This window comes from Muntiacus reevesi, chromosome 4, assembly GCF_963930625.1.
Source record: "Muntiacus reevesi chromosome 4, mMunRee1.1, whole genome shotgun sequence".
Lineage (NCBI taxonomy): Eukaryota > Metazoa > Chordata > Mammalia > Artiodactyla > Cervidae > Muntiacus > Muntiacus reevesi.
Genome location: NC_089252.1, coordinates 80,775,693 through 80,802,466, shown reverse-complemented (window position 1 = coordinate 80,802,466; position 26,774 = coordinate 80,775,693). Strand labels below are relative to the sequence as shown.

Here is a 26,774-nt window from a genome sequence, read left to right as displayed (position 1 = left end):
AAACTGTTGTCTTTAACATCCAAACTGTGTTTACTATCCATTTGAACTGAATTCATAAATAAAACTATTATAGAGCTCACAACTCCTGGATAATTATTCTCATATTAGTGATCAGTGTTGAATTTAAGTCTGACTTCCTTTTTACAAAACCTTCAGAGAAAGATATTTATTTTACCTAGGGGTGATGATGTATCTCTTTAGTTTATGAAGTACTTTTATCTACATTTTCATTTAAACCTCCCAACCCTGTTACGTAGATATTATCCCTGACATGTGCATGGTCCTATGTTGTACCATCTTTCACATTCAGATGCAAGTTTTAGATCGTATCTCATATAACTGTGTGAAGCCCATGACTTTCCTTAACAATTGCAAGGATTCTAAGGTGAGTGCTCACAACTTGGTAATGATTCCTTGTCACTTTTTGATCCTAAGTCTTGATTGTAACCTAATTCTCATCACCTCCCCTCTCTCTATTCCACTCCACCCTAGTGTAGACACAGCTGGCTCTACCCTATGGTCTAAAACACATGAACATCCGGGTGTTGTGAAAAGTGGGCCTCTTTAGAGTGTAATACTAGGACCCACTTTCTTTCATCACCCCTGCACAAATAAAGGCAAAATAAAAACAAAATTAAAAAAAAAGTTTCTTCCAGCTCCAACTAAAAGCTAAAATTTGGGACTTCCCTGGCGGTCCAGTGTCTAAGGCTCTGCACTCTCAATGCAGGGGGCCTGGGTTCCATCTTTGGTCAGCTAACTAGATCCCCCATGCCACAACCTGACAAGCCAAATAATTAAATAAAAATAAATATTAAAAAAAAAAAAAAACCACGAAAAAATTTTACTTCTTTTTTATGCAGAACAATTTTAGCCCCCTGGACCCAACCCTCCCATTGAGATTAGCCCTTTACCTTGACCAAACAAAAAAAGACCATAATTCATCTGTTTAGCTTTCAACTCAAAGAGCAACTAGCTTTTAAGTAGCTTTTTTCCCCCACTTCCAGATACCTCCTTATCTTAGAGAAGAAGACATCAGTTTGGAAAGGTGAAGCAATTTGACTAAACTAGAACATCAGACCTGGGATTTAAAGGCAGATCATGTGATCATATACACTCATCCTGTGGGATCCATGAGGAACCCATGGGTAGTAAAATTTGAGGACACTCAAACCCCTTAGGTGAAGAGTACAGTCAGCCCTCTGTTGCCATGGGTTACAAATCCAGAGGCTCCATATCCAAGGACTGGAGGACTGACTGCAGCGCACATGCTCCTCGCTAGGCCCGTGCTCCACCACACCGGGGTGATCCTGCCGATAAGGTGCTGGCCTCCAGCTGTCCACCTGCTCTGGTATATACCAGGCCAGAGTTCTCAGAGAGGCTCAGTAAGAGTTCTTAGGGTAAAGACTGTAACTAGTCAATTTCATTCAGTACATAGCACAATTCCTGCCAATAAAGGGGCTCAAGACATTTGAGGGGGGAAAAGATTGTGAGCCTTCCCTTATGTCCTTGGGGGTTTTGGAGCCAGGGCCAGGTAAGAGTCTTTCATTCAGGAAGGACTATTTAGCAGTCCTTAGCAGATCTCTACAAAAAAGATCTTAATGATGTAGATAACCCCGTTGGTGTGATCACTTGCTTAGAACCAGACATCCTGGAGTGCAAAGTCAAGTGGGCCTTAGGAAGCATCACTACGAACAAAGCCAGTGGAGGTGATGGAATTCCAGCTGAGCTATTTCAAATCCTAAAAGATGATACTGTTAAAAGTGCTGCACTTAATATGACAGCAAATTTTATGACAGCAAATTTGGAAAACCCAGCAGTGGCCACAGGACTGGAAAAGGTCAGTTTTTATTCCAAACCCAAAGAAGAGCAATGCAAAAGAAATGTTCAAACTACTGAACAATTGCACTCATTTCACATGCTAGCAAAGTAATGCTCAAAATTCTCCAAGTTAGGCTTCAACAGTACATGAACTATGAACTTCCAGATGTTCAAGCTGGTTTTAGAAAAGGCAGAGGAACCAGAGATCAAATTGCCAACATCCACTGGATCACAGAAAAAGCAAGAGAGTTCCAGAAAAACATCTACTTCTGCTTCACTGACTACGCTAAAGCCTTTGCCTATGTGGACCACAACAAACTGTGGAAAATTCTAAGAGATAGGAATACCAGACCACTTTATTTGCCTCCTGGGAAATCTGTATGCAGGTCAAGAAACAATAGTTAGAATGGCCATGGAATAACAGATTGGTTAAAAACTGGGAAAGGAATATATCTAGGCTGTATATTGTCACCCTGCTTATTTAACTTATATGCAGAGTACATCAGGAGAAATTCCTGGCTGGATGAGGCACAAGCTGGAATCAAGATTGCCAGGAGATATATCAATAACCTCAGATATGCAGATGACACCACCCTTATGGCAGAAAGTGAGGAAGAACTAAAGAGCCTCCTGATGAAAGTGAAAGAGGAGAGTGAAAAAGCTGGCTTAAAACTCAGCATTCAAAAAAATGAAGATCATCGCATCCAGTCCGATCACTTCAGGGCAAATAGATGGGGAAACAATGGAAACAGTGATGGACTTTATTTTCTTGGGCTCCAAAATCACTGCAGATGGTGACTGCAGCCATGAAATTAAAAGACACTTGCTCCTTGGAAGAAAAGCTATGACCAACCTAGACAGCATATTAAAAAGCAGAGACTTACTTTGCTGACAGAGGTGTGCCTAGTCAACGCTATGGTTTTTCCAGTAGTCATGTATGGATGTCAAAGTTGGACCATAAAGAAGGCTGAAGGCAAAAAAAGAAAAAGAAAAAATTAAAAAAAAAAAAAGGCTGAAGGCCAAAGAACTGATTCTCTTAAACTGTGGTGTTAGAGAAGACTCTTGAGAGTCTCTTGAATGGCAAGGAGGTAAAACCAGTCAATCCTAAAAGAAATCAATACTGAATATTCATTAGAAGGACTGATGCTGAAATTGAAGCTCCAATACTTTGGCCACATGATGCAAAAAGCCAACTCATTAGAAAAGACCCTGATGCTGGAAAAAATCGAAGGCAGGAGGAGAAGGGAATGACATAGGACAAGATGGTTGGATGATATCACTGACTCAATGGACATGAGTTTGAGCCAGCTCTGGGAGATGGTGAAAGACAGGGAAGCCTGGCGTGCTGCAGTCCATGGGGTCACAAAGAGTCAGACACGCCTGACCGACTGAACAACAATAGTTTAGCAGTGGCCCAAAAGGAGTTGCACAGACAATAAAAGATCAAGTAGTCACCACTCCTTTTGCTGCAGACCATTGAATCTTATAACTAACCAATACTCAATGAGTCCTGCTCCACAACTCAAAACATCCCCTACTGTTCCCTCTTTCTATGTGTGTTAGTCGCTCAGTTGTGTCTGACTCTTTGTGACCCCATGGACTGTAGCCCACCAGGCTCCTCTGTCCATGGAGTTCTTCATGCAAGAGTACTGGAGTGGGTTACCATTCCCTTCTTCAGGGGGTCTTCCTGACCCAGGGATCGAATCTGGGTGCTCTTGCATTGTAGGCAGATTCTTGGCTGTCTGAGCCATGATTAGGCAACCATGATCTTCCCCCCTCTTTCAATTCTTGAAAAAGATAAACCTATAACTGTGTTCTCTGCATGCACCTGTCCTCTGGACCCACCTGCACCTCCACACCCTTCTCTCCACCTGACTCCCTCAGCCAACCAGGCTAAAAGACAACCCCTTAACCATCCGGGGACGATTATGACACCTCTCAGATCATACCAAAAGAGACAAAACACATCAAGAAATTATGGCCAGGACTTCCCTGGTGGTTCAGTGGCTAAGACTCCAGGCTCCTAATACAGGAGACTTGGGTTTGATCCCTGGTCAGGGAATTAGATCCCACATGCCACAACTAGAGATCCTGCACGCCACAGCTAAAAATCAGCACAGCCAAAGAAATACTTAAAAAGAAAATTATGGCCATTTTGGGTAACACAGAAGTATGGTTTCTTTACATGTGAACATACATACAACGTGGATGAATCTCAAAAGGATTATGTTAAACAAAGTAAATCAGACTCAAAAGGCTACATGGTGTGTCATTCCATGGATATGACATTCTCGAAAAAACCTGCAGGAATGGAAATCAGGTCAGTGGTTGCTAGAGACAGGCGGTACAGAGAGGAAATTTATTACAAAGGGACCCAAGTGAAACATTCTGGGTGATGGAAATAACCTCAGTGTATTGGCGGTTACCTGATTATACAAACCTTTCAAAATTCAGAGTGCTGTAACCTAAGAAGGGTATATTTTGCTATATACAAATTATACCTCACTAAACTTGACATGGAGAAAACTAGTGGAAAGGGGTAAAGGTCCAGGCCTGAAGTAACCTGCTCCCCAGGAACTCTGATGCAGGCTGTCCATGGCCCATATTCTGAGAACTGCTAACGTCTGGGTTGTGTCACAACGCCTTTGTCCTTAGCACATGCACTGTACTTACTTTTTGAGCTGAGTATCATTTCACAGTGATTAGGAGGATCTGGGTCAGAAATGTGCCCACTGGGGAGTCTAGGAGGGCTGGCAGTGAGACTCAAAAAAAAAAAAAAAAAAAAAAAGGATTTTTTTCTACTTTTAAAGAAATGCCTGTCTTTTAGAACTTACAAACAACAGTCCTATAGATACACTGCATTTGTTTTCTCTTGCTACTATTAACAAATTTTCCAAAACTTTAAAATTACCTTAAGCTTATGGTTATCAAAGTCAGGGTCAAAGCCTTCAGGATGCCCTAGGGGAGATTCATTTCCTTCCCTTTTTCAACTTCTAAAGCTGCCTGCATTCCTTGGCTCCTTGCCTGCTCCCACCTGCAAAGCTAGAAATGGCTGATCAAATCCCTCACAGCCTGTACCACACTGACAGTGATGCTATTCCTTCCTCTTCTACTTACTAGGACTCTTATGATGACACTGGTCCCATGTGACTAATCCAGGAAGTCTCCCTATCTCAACATCCTCAACATAACCACATCTGCCAAATCCCTTTTGCCATGGAAGGTAATATATTCACAAGGCTTAGGCATTAGGACATGAACATCCTTGAGGGGCCCATTATTCCACCTACCACGTTTGCCTAAGCAGAAACCAGGCAGTTGCTCATGTTTAAGACAAGACAAGAAGAACAAATCACCAATCTGTATTCATGCCTGATGGATTTGAATACAACTGGGAAAGTCGTATCTTCTTCTGGTCCAAACAGGCTGAACAAGTCAGTTAATCAGCATGACCGTGTAGAATGACGAAGCTACTACAAAGGATTGCCAAGACAGTCTGCGGCTTCCTTTTATTTTCACTACTGCTACTCTTGGAGAACCAGAAAAAACTATTAAAAATGTGTTTACTTTTAGACACACACAGACACACACACACACACCTTATTAGAGTTTTTACTGACTAGGGTTTTACCTGTAAGAATTAACATTTCAAAAACAAGTTAAAATTCATCAAGGTACAAAGAGAACAAGAGTGAGCCAAAAACATCCCACCCAGATAACCCTTGTTTATTAAACAAGCAAACAACAAAAGATGTGTAAGATTAGAACATTTAAATAATACGCCATTCATATCTTCTACAGTGAACCATTTTTCCAAACTTATTGCTCACTTTTAAATTTCTTTGATATTACTTAACTTTGAAAAAAATTTAAAGATTCTGGTTATCAGTTCAGTTGCTCAGTTGTGTCCAACTCTTTGCAACCCCATGGATAGCAGCACGCCAGGACTCCCTGTCCATCACCAACTCCCAGCGTTTACTCAAACTCACGTCCATTGAGTCGGTGATGCCATCCAACCATCTCATCCTCTATCAACCCCTTTTCCTCCTGCCTTCAATCTTTCCCAGCATCAGGGTCTTTTCAAGAGAGTCAGTTCTTCGCATCAGGTAGCCAAAGTAATGGAGTTTAAGCTTCACCATCAGTCATTCCAACGAATATTCAGGACTGATTTCCTTTAGGATGTATTGGTTGGATCTCCTTGCAGTTCAAGGGACACTCAAGAGTCTTCTTCAGCACCACAGTTCAAAAGCATCAATTCTTCAGGGCTCAGCTTTCTTTATAGTCCAACTCTCACATCCATACATGACTACTGGAAAAACCATAGCTTTGACTAGACAGACCTTTGTTGGCAAAGTAATGTCTCTGCTTTTTAATACGCTGTCTAGGTTGGTCATAGCTTTTCTTCCAAGGAGCAAGTGTCTTTTAATTTCATGGCTGCAGTCATCATCTGCAGTGATTTTGGAGGCCCCCAAATTAAAGTCTGTCACTATTCCCACTGTTTCCCCATCTATTTGCCATGAAGTGATGGAACTACAAGCCATGATCTTAGTTTTCAGAATGTTGAGTTTTAAGCCAACTTTTTCAGTCTCCGCTTTCACTTTCATCAAGAGGCTCTTTAGTTCTTCCTCACTTTCTGCCATAAGAGTGGTGTCATCTGCATATCTGAGGTTATTGATATTTCTCCTGGCAATCTTGATTCCAGTTTTTGCTTCATCCAGCCCAGCATTTCTTATGATGTACTCTGCATATAAGTTAAATAATCATGGTGATAATATACAGCCTTGACGTACTCCTTTTCCTCTTTGGAACCAGTCTGTTGTTCCACGTCCAATTCTAACTGTTGCTTCCTGACCTGCATACAGGTTTCTCAAGAGGCAGGTCAGGTGGTCTGGTATTCCCATCTCTCGAAGAATTTTCCACAGTTTGTTGTGATCCACACAGTCAAAGGCTTAGGCATATTCAATAAAGCAGAAGTAGATATTTTTCTGGAACTTTCTTGCTTTTTTGATGACCCGACAGATGTTGGCAATTTGATCTCTGGTTCTTCTGCCTTTTCTAAATCCAGCTTGAATATCTGGAAGTTCACGGTTCATGTACTGTTGAAGCCTAACTTGGAGAATTTTGAGCATTACTTTACCAGCGTGTGAGATCAGTGCAATTGTGTGGTAGTTTGAGCATTCTTTGGGATTGCCTTTCTTAGGGATTGGAATGAAAACGGACCTTTTCCAGTCCTGTGGCCACTGCTGAGTTTTCCAAATTTCCTGGCATATTGAGTGCAGCACTTTCACAGCATCATCTCTTAGGAGTTGAAATAGCTCAACTGGAATTCCATCACCTCCACTAGCTTTGTTCACAGTGATGCTTCCTAAGGTCCACTTGCCTTTGCATTCCAGGATGTCTGGCTCTAGGTGAGTGATGACACCATCGTGATTATCTGGGTCACGAAGATTTTTTTCATGTAGTTCTTCTGTGTATCCTTGCCACCTCTCCTTAATATCTTCTGCTTCTGTTAGGTCCATACCATTTCTGTCCTTTATTGTGCCCATCTTTGCATGAAACGTTCCCTTGGTATCTCTAATTTTCTTGAAGAGATCTCCAGACTTTCCCATTCTATTGTTTTCCTCTGTTTTTTGCACTGATCACTGAGGAAGGCTTTCTTATCTCTCCTGGCTATTCTTTGGAACTCTGCATTCAGATGGGAATATCATTCCTTTTCTGCTTTGGTTTTTGCTTCTTTTCTTTTCACAGCTATTTGAAAGGCCTCCTCAGACAATATTCTGGTTGTCAATTCTTTAGCAAATATGTTTTGAAAATATTTCTTTCCTAGTCTGTGCCTTTTCACTTTCTTAGCAGAGCTTTTCAACAATCATAAATTTTTTATTTTGATAAAAACTAATTTATCCATTGTTTTCTTTTATGGTCACAATTTTTGTAACCTAAGAAATCTTTGCCTAACTACAATCCCAAAGATTTTCTCCTATGTTTTCTTCTACAACAGCAGTGTACAAGAGTGTATTCTGTGGTGAGAGAAATATGCTGAAATCTGAACTAATCAATACAACAGCTTTAGTTAGCCACACATGGCCAATGAGGACTTGACACGTGGCTGGAACAACTAAGAAGCTCAATTGTTAAAACGTATTTAGTTTTAATTCTTTAAATTTAAAATAACTACACGTGGCTAACATATAGGACAGGAAGCTCTAGAAGAGCTTATAGTTTTAAATTTTACATTTTGGTCTAAGATACATTTTTAGTTAATTCTTGTATATGTACAAGGTATGAGTCAAGGTTCTTTCCTTAAAATATAGATGTAAATTAATCTAGCACCAAGTTTTTAAAAAGACTATCTTTACCCCCAATGAGTTATCTTCACATCTTTGTCCAAAGTCAATTGACGATGTTTGTGTAATCTATTTATGGACTTCTTATTCCATTCCACTAGCTTATGTGTCTTTCCTATCACCAGTATCACATCGTCTTCATATTTGGTCGGTTGATCTTCAACAAACATAACAAAAATACATACTAGAGAAAGGATGAGTTCAGTTCAGTTAAGTTGTTCAGTCATGTCCGACTCTTTGCATCCCCATGGACAGCAGCATGCCAGGCCTCCCTGTCCATCGCCAACTCCCAGAATTTACTCAAACTCATGTCCATTGAGTCGGTGATGCCATCCAACCATCTCATCCTCTGTCAACCCCTTTTCCTCCTGCCTTCAATTTTCACCAGCATCAGGGTCTTTTCAAAAGAGTCAGTTCTTCGCATCAAGTAGCCAAGGTATTGGAGTTGCAGCTTCAGAATCAGTTCTTGCAATAAATATTCAGGACTGATTTCCTTTAGGATGGACTGGTTGGATCTCCTTGCAGTCCAAGGGACTCTCAAGAGTCTTCTCCAACACCACAGTTCAAAAGCATCAATTCTTCGGGGCTCAGCTTTCTTTATAGTCCAACTCTCACATCCATACATGACTACTGGGAAAACCATACCCTTGACTAGATGGTCCTTTGTTGGCAAAGTAATGTGTGCTTTCTAATATGCTGTCTAGGTTGGTCATAACTTTTCTTCTAAGGAGTAAGCGTCTTTTAATTTCATGGCTGCAGTCATCATCTGCAGTGATTTTGGAGCCCAAAAAATAGTCTGTCACTATTTCCGCTGTTTCCCCATCTATCTGCCATGAAGTGATGGGACCAGATGCCATGATCTTAGTTTTCTGAATGCTGAATTCTAAGCCAACTCTCTTGCTTTTTTGATGATCCAGCAGATGTGGGCCATTTGATCTCTGGTTCCGCTGCCTTTTCTAAATCCAGCTTGAATATCTGGAAGTTCACGGTTGACATACTGTTGAAGCCTCACTTGGAGAATTTTGAGCATTAGTTTACTAGCATGTGAGATGAGTACAATTGTGTGGTAGTTTGAGCATTCTTTGGCATTGCTTTTCTTTGGGATTGGAATGAAAACTGACCTTTTCCAGTCCTGTGGCCACTGCTGAGTTTTCCAAATTTCCTGGCATATTGAGTGCAGCACTTTCACAGCATCATCTCTTAGGAGTTGAAATAGCTCAACTGGAATTCCATCACCTCCACTAGCTTTGTTCACAGTGATGCTTCCTAAGGTCCACTTGTCTTCGCATTCCAGGATGTCTGGCTCTAGGTGAGTGATCACACCATTGTGATTATCTGGGTCATGAAGATTTTTTTCATATAGTTCTTCTGTGTATCCTTGCCACCTCTCCTTAATATCTTCTGCTTCTGTTAGATCCATACCATTTCTGTCCTTTATTGTGCCCATCTTTGCATGAAACGTTCCCTTGGTATCTCCAATTTTCAGGAAGAGATCTCTAGACTTTCCCATTCTATTGTTTTCCTCTATTTTTTTGCACTGATCACTGAGGAAGGCTTTCTTATCTCTCTGATATTCTTTGGAACTTTGCATTCAAATGGGTGTATCTTTCCTTTTCAGCTTTGGTTTTCACTTCTCTTCTTTTCACAGCTATTTTTAAGGTCACCTCAGACAACCATTTTGCTTTTTTGCATTTCTTTTTCTTGGTGATGGTCTTGATCCCTGTCTTCTGTACAAAGTCACCAACTTCCGTCCATAGTTCTTCAGGCATTATGTTTATCAGATCTAATCCCTTGAATCTATTTCTCATTTCCACTGTATAATCATAAGGGATTTGATTTAGGTCATATCTGAATGGCCTAGTGATTTTCCCTTCTTTCTTCAATTTAAGTCTGAATTTGGCAATAAGGAGTTCATGATCTGAGCCACAGTCATCTCCCAGTCTTGTTTTTGCTGACTGTACGGAGCTCCTCCATCTTTGCCTTCAAAGAATATAATCAATCTGATTTTTGTATTGACCATCTGGTGATGTCCATGTATAGAATCTTCTTGTGTGTTGTTGGAAGAGGGTGTTTGCTATGACCAGTTCGTTCTCTTGGAAAAACTCTGTTAGCGTTGCCCTCCTTCATTCCGTACTCCAAGGCCAAATGTGCCTGTTACTCCAGGTGTTTCTTGACTTTTTACTTGTGCATTTCAGTCCCGTATAATGAAAATAGCATCTTTTTTGGATGTTAGTTCTAGAAGGTCTTGCAGGTCTTCATAGAACCATTCAACTTCAGCTTCTTCAGCATTACTGGTCAGGGTATAGACTTGGATAGACCATGATACTGAATGGTTTGCCTTGGAAACAAACAGAGATCCTTCTGTCGTTTTTGCGACTGCATCCAAGTACTGCATTTTGGAATGTTTTGTTGACTATGATGGCTACTCCATTTTTTCTAAGGGATTCCTGCCCACAGTAGTAGACATAATGGTCATCTGAGTTAAATTCACCCATTCCAGTCCATTTTAGTTCGCTGATTCCTAAAATGTTGATATTCATTCTTGTTATCTCCTGTTTGACCACTTCCAATTTGCCTTGATTCATGGACCTAACATTCCAGGTTCCTCTGCAGTATTGCTCTTTATAGCATCAGATTTTGCTACTATCACCAGTCACATCGATAACTGGGTGTTGTTTTTGTTTGGCTCCATCTCTTCATTCTTTCTGGAGTTATTTCTTCACTGATCTCCAGTAGCATATTGGGCATCTACCAACCCGGGGAGTTCATCTTTCAGTGTCCTATCTTTTTGCCATTTTATACTGTTTATGGGGTTCTCAAAGCAAGAATACTGAAGTGGTTTGCTATCCCCTTCTCCAGTGGACCACATTTTCTCACAACTCTCCACCATGACCCATCCGTCTTGGGTGGCCCTCCATGGCATGGCTCATAGTTTCATTGAGTTAGACAATGCTGTGGTCCATGTGATCAGAAGGGTTAGTTTTCTGTGATTGTGATTTTCAGTTTGTCTGCCCTCTGATGGAGAAGGATAAGAGGCTTATGGAAGCTTTCTGATGGGAGAGACTGACTGGGGGGAAACGGTCTTGTTCTGATGGGCAGGGCCATGTTCAGCAAATCTTTAATCCAATTTTCTGCTGATAGGTGGAGTTGTGTTTCCTCCCTGTTATTTACCTGGGGCCAAACTATGGTGGAGGTGATGAAGATAATGCGATCTCCTTCAAAAGGTCCCATGTATGTACGGCTACACTCAGTGCCCCCAACCCTACAGCAGGCCACCACCAACCCACATCTCCGCTGGAGACTCCTGACACTCCCAGGCAAGAGTGGGTCAGTCTCTCGCGGGGTCACTGCTCCTTTCTCCTGGGTTCTGGTGTAGACAGGTTCTGTTTGTGCCCTCCAAGGGTCTATTTCCCAGTCCAGTGTATGTGAGAAAGGACAGTCTCCAACAAAAGAGGCTGGGAAAAGTGGATGTCCACACGCAAAAGAATGAAACTGGACTATACACAAACATCAACTTAAAAGGTATTAAAATTTTATATATAAGACCTGAAACTGTAAAACTCCAAAAAGAAAACATAGAGGAAAAGATTCATGACATTGGTCTTGGTGCTGATTTGAATGCCAAAAAGGACAGGCAAGAAAAGCAAAATAGATGAGTGAGGCTACATCAAACTAAAAAGCTTCTGCACCGCAAAGTAAACAATCAAGACTCAAAAGGCAATCTATGAAAAGGAAGAAAGTATCTGCAAACTGATAGGAGATTAATATTCAAAACATATAAGGAACTAGCATAATTCAACAGCAAAAAAGAATGAATAACCTGGTCAAAATGGACAAAAGATCTGGGAAGACATTTCTCCAAAGAAGATCTGCAAATAGCCAACAGGTATATGACAAGATGCTCATCATCAGGAAAGCGCAAATCAAAACCACAATGAGATATCACCTTACACCCCTCAGGATGGCCATTATCAAGAAAACAAAATAACACGTGTTGGTGAGGCTGTAGAGAAACGGGAACCCTAGTGCCCTGATGGTGAGAATGATGGATGGCACAGCCACTATGCAAAACGGTCTAGAGGTTACTCAAAAATAAAAAATAGAACTACCATATGATCCAGCAATACCAACCTCTTGGTATTTATCCAAGAGAAATGAGATCAAGATCTCTAAGAGCTATATGTATTCCCATGTTCACGGAAGCACTGGTCACAAGTGCTAAAAGGTGGAAACAACTATTAGTCAACAGATGAATGGATAAAGAAAATATGGCACACACAGACAGTGAAATATTATTCAGCCATAAAGAGAAGGATATCCTTTTGTATGCTGCAAAATGGATGAAACAGGAGGGCATTACACAAAGTGAAAAGGCCAGCCAGAACAAATATTGCATTTTCCACTTATATGAGTTATCTAAAGTCAACTAAGCAGACGGAGTAGGGTGGCAGCCAGAGTCTGAAGGAAAAGAGGAAATGGGGAGTCGTTATTCAATGGGTATACATTTCCAGTCGCGCAAGATCAAAAAGCTCTAGAGATCGGCTACATAACATTGTGCTTGTCGTTAGCACTGTACGTTAATCTATTATGAGAATAGGTCTCACCTTATGTGTTTTATGTTCTTACTATACTTAAAAAAACACAGGATGGGGGAAGGGATAGTTAGGGAGTTTGGGATAGACGTGTACACACTGCTATATTTAAAACGGATAACCAACAAGGAGCTACTGTATAGCAGAGTTTCGCTCAATGTTACGTGGCAGAATGGATGGGAGGGGAGTTTAGGGGGGAATGGATATATATATATGTACGGTTATGCCCCTTCGCTATTGACCTGAAACGATCACAACATTGTTAACTGGCTATACTCCGATACAAAATGTGGGCTTCCCAGGTGGTGCAGTGGTAGAGAACTCACTTGCCAATGCACGAGACACTAGTGGGTTTGATCTGTGGGTCGGGAAGATCCCCTAGAGAGAGAAAACTCTTGCCTGAAAAATTCCATGGACAGAGGAGCCTGGCAGGTTCAACTCCATAGGGTTGCAAAGAGGTGGACATGACTGGGTGACTAAGCACTCACACAGTACAAAGTTACATGTGTATGCATGGCTGAGTCCCTTCGCTATTCACCTGAAACTCCCACAACATTGCTAATCCGCTATATCCCAATACAAAATGTTTTTGGTGTTAAAAATAGATAAATAATTTTTTTTTTTAAGTTAAAGGACGAAAAAGAAAAAGTCAGCAGCCCAGAAGGTTTGATTTTGGTGGCAGTTCTGGTCTCAGCTCACCCAAGAGCAGAGAACCTGCACTGTTCTGCATTGCTTGTGCAGTGAATTTTGGGCGGTTTCTCCTGGGTTAGGGTGATGGATACAGAAGCCAAATTATGGAGTCCACTAAAAATATTAAGAAATCCACAAGAGCCTACTGGAATCTTCACTCTGGGCCATTTCTGATGCTTAGCACACCCCAGATCTCTGGCTTTCTAGTATACAAGAACCTCAAGGTTACTCTGAGTGACTACAGTGGACGTTCATCTTTAAAGAGGACCCAGAAAACCTCATCAGGAGCCACCACAGGGTTTGGAAAACACTGGAAGGAGCCTATTTAATAAAAGCAATTACAGACTGAGATAACAGTGGGACTGCAGACAAGATGGAGGAGCAGAAGGACTTGAACTTACCTCCTCTCATGAAAACCACAATTAACTGCTGAACAACTATCAACAAAGAAAGACTACGACCTACCAATAAAGGATATTCTACATCCAAAGACAAAGAAGCCACCACAACCAGACTGTAGGAGGGGCAGCTTCACAATACTAGCCAATCCCTACCGACCTATGTGTGAGTGCTAAGTCCCTTCAGTCCTGTTCAACTCTACGGATTGAACCCTATGGACTGCAGCCTGTCAGGCTCCTCTGTCCATGGGATTCTCCAGGCAAGAATACCGGAGTGGGTTGCCATGCCCTTCTCCAGGGGATCTTTCTGACCCAGGGATCGCACCTGCGTCTCTTACGTCTACCTGCACTGGCAGGCAGGTTCTTTACCACTAGCACCACCTGGGAAGCTCACCTACTGTGTGGGTGATCCACAAACTGGACAATAATTATATCGCAGAGGGTCTCCAGCAGGAGTCAAAGTTCTGAGCTCCACATCAGACTCCCCAGTCTGGGGGTCTGGTATCAGGAGGCATAGCTCCCATTTGGCTTTGAAGGCCAGCAGGCTCGAGAGTAGGAGCTCCATGGAATTGGGGGAAATAGACTCCACTCTTGAACGATGCACACGAGGTTTCACATGCAGTGGGAACCAGGGCAAAGCAGTGACTCCTCAGGGCTTTCCTGATGACTCAGTGGTAAAGAGTCTGCCTGCAATGCGGGAGATACAGGAGACATGGGTTCAATTCCTGGGTAGGGAAGACCCCTGGAGGAGGAAATGACAATCCACTTCAGTTTTCTTACCCAGAAAATTCCATGGACAGAGGAGCCTGGCGAGTTACAGCCTGCGGGGTTGCAAAGAGTCAGACACGACTGTGCAACTGAGCATGCATGCCCCAGAAGTCTGGGCCAGATGTACCTGCAGGACCTGGAGAGCCTCCTGGCAAGGCAGGGGACAGCTGTGGCCCACTGCAGGGCCAAGAATACTGGTGGTAGAGGACCCTAGGGACTACTTCTGGAGGGAGCTTTCCTGGAAGTCCTGTCTTGGCACCAAGACCTGAACCCACTCAACAGCCTGCAGGTTCCAGTGCTGGGACACCTCAGGCCAAACAACCAACAGGGTGGAAACACAGCCCCACTCATCAACAGACAGGCTGCCTCAAGTCATCCTGAGCCCACAGACACCTCGAGATATGCCCCCTGACACAGCCCTGCCCACCAGAGTGACAAAATCCAGCTCCACTCACCAGTGGACAGGCACCAGGTCCTCCCACCATGAAGTCTAGACAAGCCCCGGAACCAAACTCACCCACCTGGGGTTAAGTATTAGAGAAATGCAAATCAAAACTACAATGAGAAAAAATAAAAATACAATAAGGTATCATCTCACATTACGCAGAATGGCCATAATCAAAAAATCTACAAACAATAAATGCTGGAGAGAGTGTGGAGAAAAGGGAACCCACTTGCACAGTAGGTCAGAATGTAAATTGATACAGCCACTATGGAGAACAATATGGAGGTTCCTTAAAAAAATTAAAAATATAGAACTACTAAAGACCCAGCCATCCCACTACTGGGCACATAAAACTACTAATGACCCAGCCATCACCCAGAAGTGAAAGTGAAAGACACTCAGTTGTGTCCGACTCTTTGTGACCCCCTGGACTATCCATGGAATTCTCCATGCCAGAATACGGGAGTGGGTAGCCTTTCCCTTCTCCAAGGGATCTTTCCAATCCAGGGATCAAACCCAGGTCTCCCGCATTGCAGACAAATTTTTCACCAGCTGACCCACAAGGGAAGCCCAAGAATACCGGAGTGAGTAGCCTATCCCTTCTCCAGCGGATCCTCCCAACTCAGGAATCGAACCAGGGTCTCATGCATTGCAAGCAGATTCTTTACCAACTGAGCTATATAGCCTGAGAAAACTAATTCAAAAAGACACACGTGTCCCAGTGTTCACTGCAGCACTGCTGACAACAGCTAGGACATGGAAGCAACCTAAGTGTCCATCAACAGATGAGTATGTCATACGTATATACAGTGAAATATTACTCAGCCATAAAAAGGAACAAAACTGGGTGATTTGTAGAAATGTGGGTAGATCTAGAGACTATCATACAGAGTGAAGTAAGTCAGAAGGAGAAAAACAAAACTAATGTCACATATTAACACATGTAAGTGGAATCTAGAAAAATGGCACAGACGAACCTAGTTCCAGGGCAAGAAGAGAGACATGGAGGTAGAGAATGGACATGTGGACACGGCATGGGGTGAGGAGGGTGGGATGAACTGGGAGGTTAAGACTGGCATTCGTACACTACCAAGTGTAAAACAGATAGCTAGTGGGAACCTGCAGCATAGCCCAGGGAGTTCAGCCCTGGCTGAACTAGATCAGCCCTAGCCGGGGGGGATGAGATGGGCATAGAAGGGAAGAGGAGGTGGGAAGGCAGTCCAGGAGGGAAGGGATATATACACACACACAGCTCATTCACTAGAAACTAACACTGCATTGTAAAGCAATTATACTCCAATAAAAAATAAAATAGCTAGAAGGATATACTGTACAGCACGGGGAATACAGTCAATATTTTATAACAACTTTAAATGGAGTATAATCTTAAAAAATATTGAGTCACTATGCTGTGTAACTGAAAGTAATATAATATTGTAAATCAACAAACTTTCATGTTAAAGATTCAAGGTCTGCTGTTGGCGGAAGTGTAAACTGATACAGCCACTATGGGAGACGGTATCAAGATTTCTTTAAAAACCAGGAATAAAACCACCACAGGACCCAGCAATCCCACTCCTAGGCATATACCCTGAGGAAACCAAAATTGAAAAAGACACGTATTCCATTGTTCATTGCAGCACTATTTACAATAGCTAGAACATGGAAGCAACCTAGATGTCCATCAACAGATGAATGAATGAAGAAGCTGTGGTACACAACACACACAACAGAATATCCAGTTCAGTCACTCAGTCATGTCCGACTGTTTGCGACCCCATGAACTGCGGTTTACCCAAACTCATGTCCATTGAGTCAGTGATGCCATCCAGCCATCTCATCCTCTGTCGTCCCCTTCTCCACTATTCAACCATAAAAAACGAATGCATTTCAGTCAGTTCTAATGAGGTGGATGAACCTAGAGCCTATTACGCAGAGTGAAGTCAGTCAGAAAGAGAAAGATAAATACTGTATCCTAACACATATATAAGGAATCTAGAAGAATGGTACTGGAGAACTTATTTACAGGGCAGCAATTGAGAAACAGACACACAGAATAGACTTACGGACATGGGGAGAGGGGAGGAGAGGGTGAGATGTATGGAAAGAATAACATGGAAACTTACAGTACCATATGTAAAATAGATAGCCAACGGGAATCTGCTGTATGGCTCAGGAAACTCACGCAGAGGCTCTAGGGAGAAGGGAGGGAGAGTCTAAAGGGAGAGGATATATGTATACCCATGGCTGATTCATGCTGAGGTTTGATAGAAAACAACAAAATTCTGTAAAGCAATTATCCTTCAATTAAAAAATAAATTTTAAAAAAGTGCAATAAAAAAATCTCTGTCAAGATTCAAGGTCTGCAACACGCCAACTTAAGTTTTTACCAATTATGTTCTAGAATAATAAATCTTTTTTTAAAGAAAAACATTCTACTCATATTTCTTCAATTATTTCCCCTTTTCCATCCTGTTTATCTGCCATGTCAGTATCCTTTGCAGGTACTGAAAACCACCATGTCTTACCTGGACTTCAGCAATGGTCTCTTAATGGCTGTTCCTCCTATTTACACTCTTGAAGTGCCCAGGTTTCTCCTATCCTACTTTCCAAAATCTTGACTCACAGATTCAAAGTCCTTTGACTCCTTCTTCCTTATCTATCCTCATCTTTCACACTTTCTCCCTTCAACAAAGCCGCTGCCCCCAACACACCCATACATCTATAATGATTAACACTATTCTCCAGGTAGTAAAACAATGAATGCACTCCGCATCCTCTTCTCACATGCTGCTCCTTTACTGAGAATGTCCATCTCCTCCTGCCTTCACTTGCCTTTTACTTATCCTTGAGACCTCAACTAAGGTATCCTTTTCCTGAGAATCTTTTCATGACAGTCTAAGCTAGGCTATGTGCTCTTTATCCCTTACCACACTGAAGTTATTTTGCTCTCTGCTACTCCGTCTAAATTGTAACTCCCATGAGAGCTGGGGCTGCTTTACATCTTTTTCACCACTCTATTCCTGTTACTGTTAAATTCAGAAATCCTTATTTTAATAATAGAAACAGGTACAAATCAGAACGGAGGAGTCAACACAGAGAAAGAAGTGTAATTCAGCTATACTGACTGTACTGACAATTCAGTTCAGTCGCTCAGTCGTGTCCGACTCTTTTGCGCAGCACACCAGGACTCCCTGTCCATCACCAACTTCTGGAGCTCACCCAAACTCATGTCCATCGAGCTGGTGATGCCATCCAACCATCTCATACTCTGTCCTCCCCTTCTCCTCCTGCCCTCAATCTTTCCCAGCATCAGGGTCTTTCAAATGAGTCAGCTCTTCTCATCAGGTGGCCAAAATACTGGAGTTTCACCTTCAACATCAGTCCCTTCAGAGAACATTCAGGACTGATGTCTTTTAGGATGGACTGGTTGGATCTCCTCCCAGTCCAAGGGACTCTCAAGAACCTTCTCCAACACCACAGTTCAAAAGCATCAACTCTTTGGCGCTCAGCCTTCTTTACAGTCCAACTCTCACATCCATACATGACCACTGGAAAAACCATACCCTTGACTAGATGGACCTTTGTTGGCAAAGTAATGTCTCTGCTTTTTAATATGCTGTCTAGGTTGGTCAGAACTTTCCTTCCAAGGAGTAATCGTCTTTATAATTTCATGGCTGCAATCAACATCTGCAGTGATTTTGGAGCCCAGAAAAATAAAGTCAGCCACTGTTTCCACTGTTTCCCCACCCATTTGCCATGAAGTGATGGGACCGGATGCCAGGATCTTAGTTTTCTGAATGTTGAGCTTTAAGCCAACTTTTTCACTCTCCTCTCACTTTCATCAAGAGGCTCTTTAGTCCTTCCTCACTTTCTGCCATAAGAGTGGTGTCATCTCCATATCTGAGGTTATTGATATTTCTCCCAGCAATCTTGATTCCAGCTTGTGCTTCCTCCAGCCCAGCGTTTCTCATGATGTACTCTGCATTTAAGTTAAATAAGCAGGGTGATAATATACAGCCTTGACGTACTCCTTTTCCTCTTTGGAACCAGTCTGTTGTTCCACGTCCAATTCTAACTGTTGCTTCCTGACCTGCATACAGGTTTCTCAAGAGGCAGGTCAGGTGGTCTGGTATTCCCATCTCTCGAAGAAATTTCCACAGTTTATTGTGATTCACACAGTCAAAGGCTTTGGCATAGTCAATAAAACAGAAATAGATATTTTTCTGGAACTCTTGCTTTTTTGATGATCCAGAGGATGTTGGCAATTTGATCTCTGGTTCCTATGCCTTTTCTAAATCCAGCTTGAACATCTGGAAGTTCATGGTTCACGTATTGCTGAAGCCTGGCTTGGAGAATTTTGAGCATTACTTTACTAGCGTGTGAGATGAGTGCAATTGTGCGGTAGTTTGAGCATTCTTTGGCATTGCCTTTCTTAGGGATTGGAATGAAAACGGACCTTTTCCAGTCCTGTGGCCACTGCTGAGTTTTCCAAATTTCCTGGCATACTGAGTGCAGCACTTTCACAGCATCATCTTTTAGGATTTGAAATAGCTCAATGGGAGTTCCATCACCTCCACTAGCTTTGTTCACAGTGATGCTTCCTAAGGCCCACTTGACTTAACATTCCAGAATGTCTGGCTCTAGGTGAGTGACCACATCATCGTGATTATCTGGGTCATGAACATCTTTTTTGTATAGTTCTGTGTATTAATGCCACCTCTTCTTAATATCTTCTGCTTCTGTTAGGTTCCTACCATTTCTGTCTTTTATTGAGCCCATTTTTGCTTGAAATGTTCCCTTGGTATTTATGATTTTCTTGAAGAGATCTCTAGTCTTTCCCATTCTGTTGTTTTCCTCTATTTCTTTGCATTGATCACTGAGGAAGGCTTTCTTATCTCTCCTGGCTATTCTTTGGAACTCTACATTCAAATGGGTATACCTTTTCTTTTTTCCTTTGCTTTTCACTTCCCTTCTTTTCACAGCTATTTGTAAGGCCTCCTCAGACAGCCATTTTGCTTTTTTGCATTTCTTTTTCTTGGGGATGGTCTTGATTCCTGTCTCCTGTACAATGTCATGAACCTCTGTCCATAGTTCATCAGGCACTCTATCAGATCTAGCCCCTTAAATCTATTTCTCACTTCCACTGTATAGTCATAAGGGATTTGATTTAGGTCATACCTGAATGGTCTAGTGGTTTTCTCCACTTTCTTCAATTTCAGTCTGAATTTGCCAATAAGGAGTTCATAATCTGAGCCACAGTCAGCTCCTGGTCTTGTTTTTGCTGACTGTATAGAGCTTCTCCATCTTTGGCTGCAAAGAATATAATCAATCTGATTTCGGTGTTGACCATCTGGTGATGTCCATGTGTAGAGTCTTCTCTTGTGTTGTTGGAAGAGGGTGTTTACTATGACCAGTGCATTCTCTTGGCAGAACTCTATTAGCCTTTGCCCTGCTTCATTCTGTACTCGAAAGCCAAGTTTGCCTGTTACTCCAAGTACTTCTTGACTTCCTACATTTGCATTCCAGTGCCCTATAATGAAAAGGACATCTTTTTTGATGTTAGTTCTAGAAGGTCTTGTAGGTCTTCATAGAACTGTTGAACTTCAGCTTCTTCAGCGTTACTGGTCGGGGCACAGACTTGGATTACCGTGATTTGAACGGTTTGCCTTGGAAATGAACAGAGATCATTCTGTTGTTTTTGAGATTGCATCCAAGCACTGCATTTCAGACTGTTTTGTTGACTATGATCGCTACTCCATTTCTTCTAAGGGATTCCTGCCCACAGTAGTAGATATAATGGTCATCTGAGTTAAATTCACCCATTCCAGTGTCCATCTTAGTTCACTGATTCCTAGAATGTCGATGTTCACTCTTGCCATCTCCTGTTTGACCACTTCCAATTTGCCTTGATTCACGGACCTAACATTCCAGGTTCCTATGCAATATTGTTCTTTACAGCATCAAATCCTGCTTCTGTCACCAGTCCCATTCACAACTGGGTATTGTTTTTGCTTTGGCTCCATCCCTTCATTCTTTCTGGAGTTATTTCTCCACTGATCTCCAGTAGCATGTTGGGCATCTACCAACCTGGGGAGTTCATCTTTCAGTGTCCTATATTTTTGCCTTTTCATGCTGTTCATGGGATTCTCAAGGCAAGAATACTGAAGTGGTTTGCCATTCCCTTCTCCAGTACTGACTGTGGTCTCAATCAAAAATATTCATTGCCCACCATGTCTTTTTATACTGTGTACTATAGGACTTGGACTCAGAAGAGCCGGGGCATTTTTCTTTTCTTTCTCTGATTCTTTTTTTCTTTTTTGAAATTTTTTCTTATCATCAATGGCCTAAGCAAGACTTATATCAAAATATTAACCAAGATCTATATCAAAATGATATTAAGCAAGACCTATATCAAAATGATATAGAAGAAGTGATGAGAGGAGATAAAGTGAAAAAATTTTGTAAATCAAACAGTACATACACATATAAATATCATCATATACATATATGTATCATTAATTAACCCATGTTGCTCAAAGTCTAAGGGCTTATTTTTATCCATCAGTGCTTCCTACTACTACTAATTCCTTATATTTTTAATTTTTATTTTAATAAAGCACAGGATAGACACAAATTTATCTTTCCTTTTCTGAAGTCTACAATCCTTGTCATCTAATATCAATTTTATGAGCAGATTCTGAAGTACTTGCTATTTATTAAATTAAAATTCCTGACCCCTTTATTAAAGTATGAAATAATTGACTTTGGCTAAGGGCCACACTAACATTGCAAGAGTTGATCATTTGAAACAAAGAAAAAAACAACAAAAATGTTAAAGGAGACTACTCTTTCTCAATGCAATATTATAAATAGTCTGGATTTCTACTGCAATTAAAAGGCTTCACTTTTCAGAAAGACTCTTTTCTGTTAAGAAAAATAGAGGAAACAAGTCATAAACCTCCTGAGATGAAAGAACATAAACACTGTATTACTCCCCAGTCTCCAAAATGGTGAAATAAAATGGATATAAATGATAAACATAAGTATTAAATGGAAATGGTACATTTTCAATGACTATTTCTTATGATTGTTGCACTTATTCAGCATACTGTACTCTCAGTTAAATAATACATGTTGAATTGGAAAAATAAGACCAAGGACAACTAGCTTGTTGAAGCCAAATTCAAGAAACTGTACCATCAGCAAGTAAATTCTACAACTGCTTAAAATATTGAAACAAAAAGAAGAAAATAAATGAAAAAATCAAACTCTGGACTCTATCATATGCTTTCAATAGTATATTTTTAAATTATCAAATCATAGATAATATCAACCAAATGATCACTTTTTCCAACAAGGAGCCACTGTGTAGGCAGACCATTGACTTTCGCAAACATTTGTCAGTCATTTAAGGGGCTTTCCTGGTGGCTCAGACGTCAAAGTGTCTGCCTGCAATGTGGGAGACCTGGGTTCGATCCCAGGTCAGGAAGATCCCCTGGAGGAGGAAATGGCAACCCACTCCAGTATTCTTGCCTGGAGAATCCCATGGATGGAGGAGCCTGGTGGGCTATAGTTCACCGGGTCCCAAAGAGTCAGACACGACTGAGCGACTTAACTTTCACTTTCTTTCACCTGAAGGGGGTTAGGATCCATCAGTTATTTGTATATATCTTAGCAAGGCATCAGAGATCATGTGTAGCCACTGGTAGGCTTACAAAAAGCTAGTCACATTCTCACAAGGCAGGTTTTATGATAAACACACCACAAACAGAAGCTACCACAGGCACTCAGGGGCAAAATCCAGCTGGGTTTCTTTATCCCTAATCCCAGTTTGAGCTGCAGGTTTTTTCCAGAAAGAACAGTAGTTTGATTTACTCAACACTCAGCAGACGTCAGGGTGTGGTCATCCTCCTCTAAATAATATTACAAATGGATTTTCCCTAACTCTTGCAGCAACAGGATCTTAAAGCAGTTACTGGTAGGAAAAGGTGAGATTAAGGTCAGAATGTCCAAAAAAATTTCAGAAAAGCTTTTAAAGACCACCCTAGAGACGATGGAGGCAGGGGCATTACTAAGACCAAGAAGGTAATACAGCACAGAACATGAATATTTTTCAAGCTTTCAACATGAAGCCCCAGTAACTGTTGAACATCTGGTTTTGCGAGTTCCCCTGCTGAGTGCTGACAATTTCACCCCGAATTAATCCAGTACACTCATAACCGCTTCAGATACAGATCAATCACATTTGCTTCATCACCACCATCATTGCAACAAGACTAAGGGTAAGTAAGCATCAATGCAGAACCAGTGGTTTCCAAAACACTACCAACTAGAGAGATCGGGAAAATCACATCCAGGAAGACTTTCAAGGCAGGGCTAACCAGGAGCGTGTGCAATAAATTAGTAACTGTATCCCTTCTCCCGGGCTATCGGATAGAGTGTTAATTGGCCTCTATCTGCTGGTATGCAACCTGGCTCGTCCGGTCTGTTTGCACTCCACCACCCCCTCCCCCGCTCCACCCCCGCCCCATCCTGGCTACTCAGAAATGAACTTTACATAAACGCCCACACCTGGGACTCCAGTCATGAACGTGGGTCCACACTTCCTTCTTGTTACCTTCGAAGCATATTCTGTGCGCTTACGAGGAAACGAAGGTCCAAGCTCACACAGGGGCCCTGGCACTAACCCGCCGTGTAACTTTCATCTTGCTCAGCGCGGGCCCTTGCTCCCTGAGGCAAGGGCGTGAGTCGGGTGTTCTGAATACTCACTAGGCAGGTAGTGATTGGGACGTGAACTCTTTTCTGCGTGGCTACTCGAGGCCGCAAGCCTCTCGAAGAGTGGGGAAACAGGCCAGGCTAAGCGACGCCTGTGGTCACAGAGCCGGTAGTTGGCAGAAAGGAGCCTCGAAGGCCAATCTGAAAATCTCAACCTGAGTCTATAACACGTCCCTGAGCTTCCGCTTGGTTTACTCTGCCCTAAAATCCCGCAGACTTTCAGGGTGGAGGGAATCTGGGCGGGGGCGCTCCCTCTCGGATGGTTTTTCCCGTCAGCAGCCTCGGTCGACAGAGGAAAGCGGCGGCCCCACCCACCGCCAGCTGCAGGGCATTGCGCCAGGCACATGTTGCCTGTTCCCAGGCACTCCCTCCTCCGCGGTCACCCCTCTGCCACCTCCGCCCTCACCCCACCTCGGCCGTGCGCCTGCACGCCCCGCCCTTGGCCCGCGGGCCGGCTGGGGCCGGCTGCTCACGTGGCCCTCCACCTGGGCAGGCGGCAGCCAATGGCAAGGCGGGGCCTCGCCTCGCCACGCCCCTCTGTGCCACGCCTCCTGAGGGAGCAGTGGGTCTGCGTGCACCTCCGCCCCTGCCGGTCCTTACTGCTTTGCTGCTACGTGGGGGTGGGGGCGGGGGTGGAGGTGAGGAGGGTCCAGGCAGGCCTGGATGGAGGAGGGGGCGTTTCCTCGGAAAAGGAGGGAAGTGTGTGTCACGGTCTGCACGCTTGGGGATTGTTAGAATGAAGTCAGAAAGAAATGCTCCAAATTTGCCCATTTAATGTCTACACGCTAATCTCTGGGACCTTCACTTACTCCTTCGTATCACCATGAACCTCAACAGTTCCTTCAGAGCAGCACACCCACTCTGGGGGCCAGCTGTCTTCCAGTGGGAATGGCAGGCTCTTTGAGATGCTCTCGTCTGTCCAAGGGCACCCACCTGGCCACCCTTCTGCCTTAGAGGCTAGTCCAGGGCACGCTTACAACTCGAGTGACACTTTAACTTCTTCTATTAATGTAATATCACAGGTATTCTTGTGCAGTTTTCTTGTGTACGGTTTTATGAAGGGAAGTATAAGGCTACATGAAGACCTCGGTATTATACTCAAAACCTGAAATATGTGCCTTATATCAGTTTTGTATACTTTTACTCGGACACAACTGAGCAACAGAACCACAACAATGCCATGGGTCCCTCAGTTAAGTACATGTCTGCTGAGAACTAGCTTTTCGTGTTTGTTAATGTGGACTTTGGTAAGATGGAGCATTCCTGATACAGGACTTAGGGAAACATATGTCCCCCATATTTAGCAACAGAGAGTTGTGCTTGATTATGTGATCCGGTAGACAGTTGATACCTGAGTGCAAATACTATGGGGAAATGGCTGTATCCCCAAGTTTCATTTTCTTGTTAATCTAGAATGGCAAAAGGATTAAGGAACACTGAGAATTGAACAAATAACAAAAAGCGTTACTGCTTTGAGGTCTTAACATTCTGGTTCCTCTTTGCCACAATCTCCCCCTCAAAGATTTTAGAAGTCAATGACTGTTCATGGATTGATTTTTAAGCACATCTTTCTTCATAACAGTTGAAAGAATGTCTTTCCTACATTTGGATTTATATGGCTGAAACTAAAATTTTGGCAGAATGGAAGCACTGGAATAGGTTGTGGGGGGAGACAGAGTGGCATAATAAGGAAACAAGGATAAGAACATCCTGGTTAGTGGATATAACAGGAAGAGCTTAGAGAAAGAATGAAGACCAAAAAAAGAAAAAAGAAATGCACTGGGTGGCAGATCTCACAGATGATTCTGATAGTAATGATAAGCTGCATTCTTGAGCATGAGGATCTTACACTGCTTGAGGTGACCAAGAAAACATTACTATTTTCTCATCTGAGGAGTCCTGAGAGTTCTGGCAATAAAGTAGAAAATTTGTAGGGAGGGGGTGAGAGTTGAGATCCACAAAGATCATCTGGGATCCAGCAGACCTAAGTGCACATTGTTTTAGTGTCTGCACCCTACCCCCAACTTGCAAAATCAAAGACTATGGGGAAGGAGTAACTGCGTAAGGTAAGCGGGACTCTGCCTGTATCTGGATGCTGTTCTGGAAATTCCTGGAGCAGGAAGGAAGGACTTCCACAGCCAGGAAGGACTCAGCTGCTGTGTCTAATTAGGCCTGCAAATTGGAAGGCTCTCGGTAACTTCCTGAATGATGAGATCCTCAAGGTAAAGACCCTGTGTACCCACCATCCTGAACCTCCCAAATAAGGATCAAAGATCTAGTTTGGGGGGAGTCCTTGTGGCTACCTGTAGCTCTCCTAAAATCTCAAGTTTTTCAGACTACTTGCTGAAGGAACTGTATATTTCTGAAGTATAAAGCCCATGGTTGAAAGTTTTCAAAAACACACAAAAAAACTTGTTTTAGTTCACTCTGGGGTGGGGTGGAGAGTCTCTTGCAATAGATACAGACTGTTCAACACAGAGAGGTATTCTGAGAGAAGAACTCCACTGGATACACTATTTTGTCAAATCCTAGTTCCAAGATTCCTATTCCAATTCCCTTCAGAGCCCTAATGCTTCCTACTTCCTGTGAAACATAAAAAATTCACCATAAAACTGAAGAGCATTTTCATTTTCTACCCTGTGAGGCTGAAAAGGAGGAATAAGTGGAAGGGAAAGGTAGGTTGTAACAGAGAAGGTAGAAGAGTAAGACTTGAAAGCTGAGATTCTAGGATGATTGATTAGGGGGACGTCACAGTCTAGTTAGCCTGTGCAGAGTTCAAGGTTAAGCACAGACGAACAACAGCCCAGAAGAGAACAATCGGATAATTCACTAATTGTGTTTCTGTTTATATACCCTCCCACCCTCGCTTTATAGGCTACTGTAGGTTCTGTCCTGATTAGAGGCCAATTTCTGGAACTAGACAGGATCTTGGAGCTCATTC

General features: G+C 42.5%; 1 long non-coding RNA gene across 2 annotated transcripts in view; it reads right to left on the bottom strand.

The window, feature by feature from the left end:
* The window catches only part of LOC136166667 (uncharacterized), a 40,085-nt gene extending 15,981 nt beyond the window's left edge, over positions 1-24,104 (bottom strand). Inside the window, exon 1 of one of the 2 annotated variants that reach the window (XR_010662971.1) lies at positions 23,828-24,104. This is a non-coding gene — a long non-coding RNA (uncharacterized lncRNA). Of the gene's footprint in view, positions 1-23,629; positions 23,697-23,827 lie in introns of those variants that run through there. The other variant, XR_010662974.1, reaches the window with a different exon arrangement.
* Between the last annotated feature and the right edge of the window lie 2,670 nt (positions 24,105-26,774).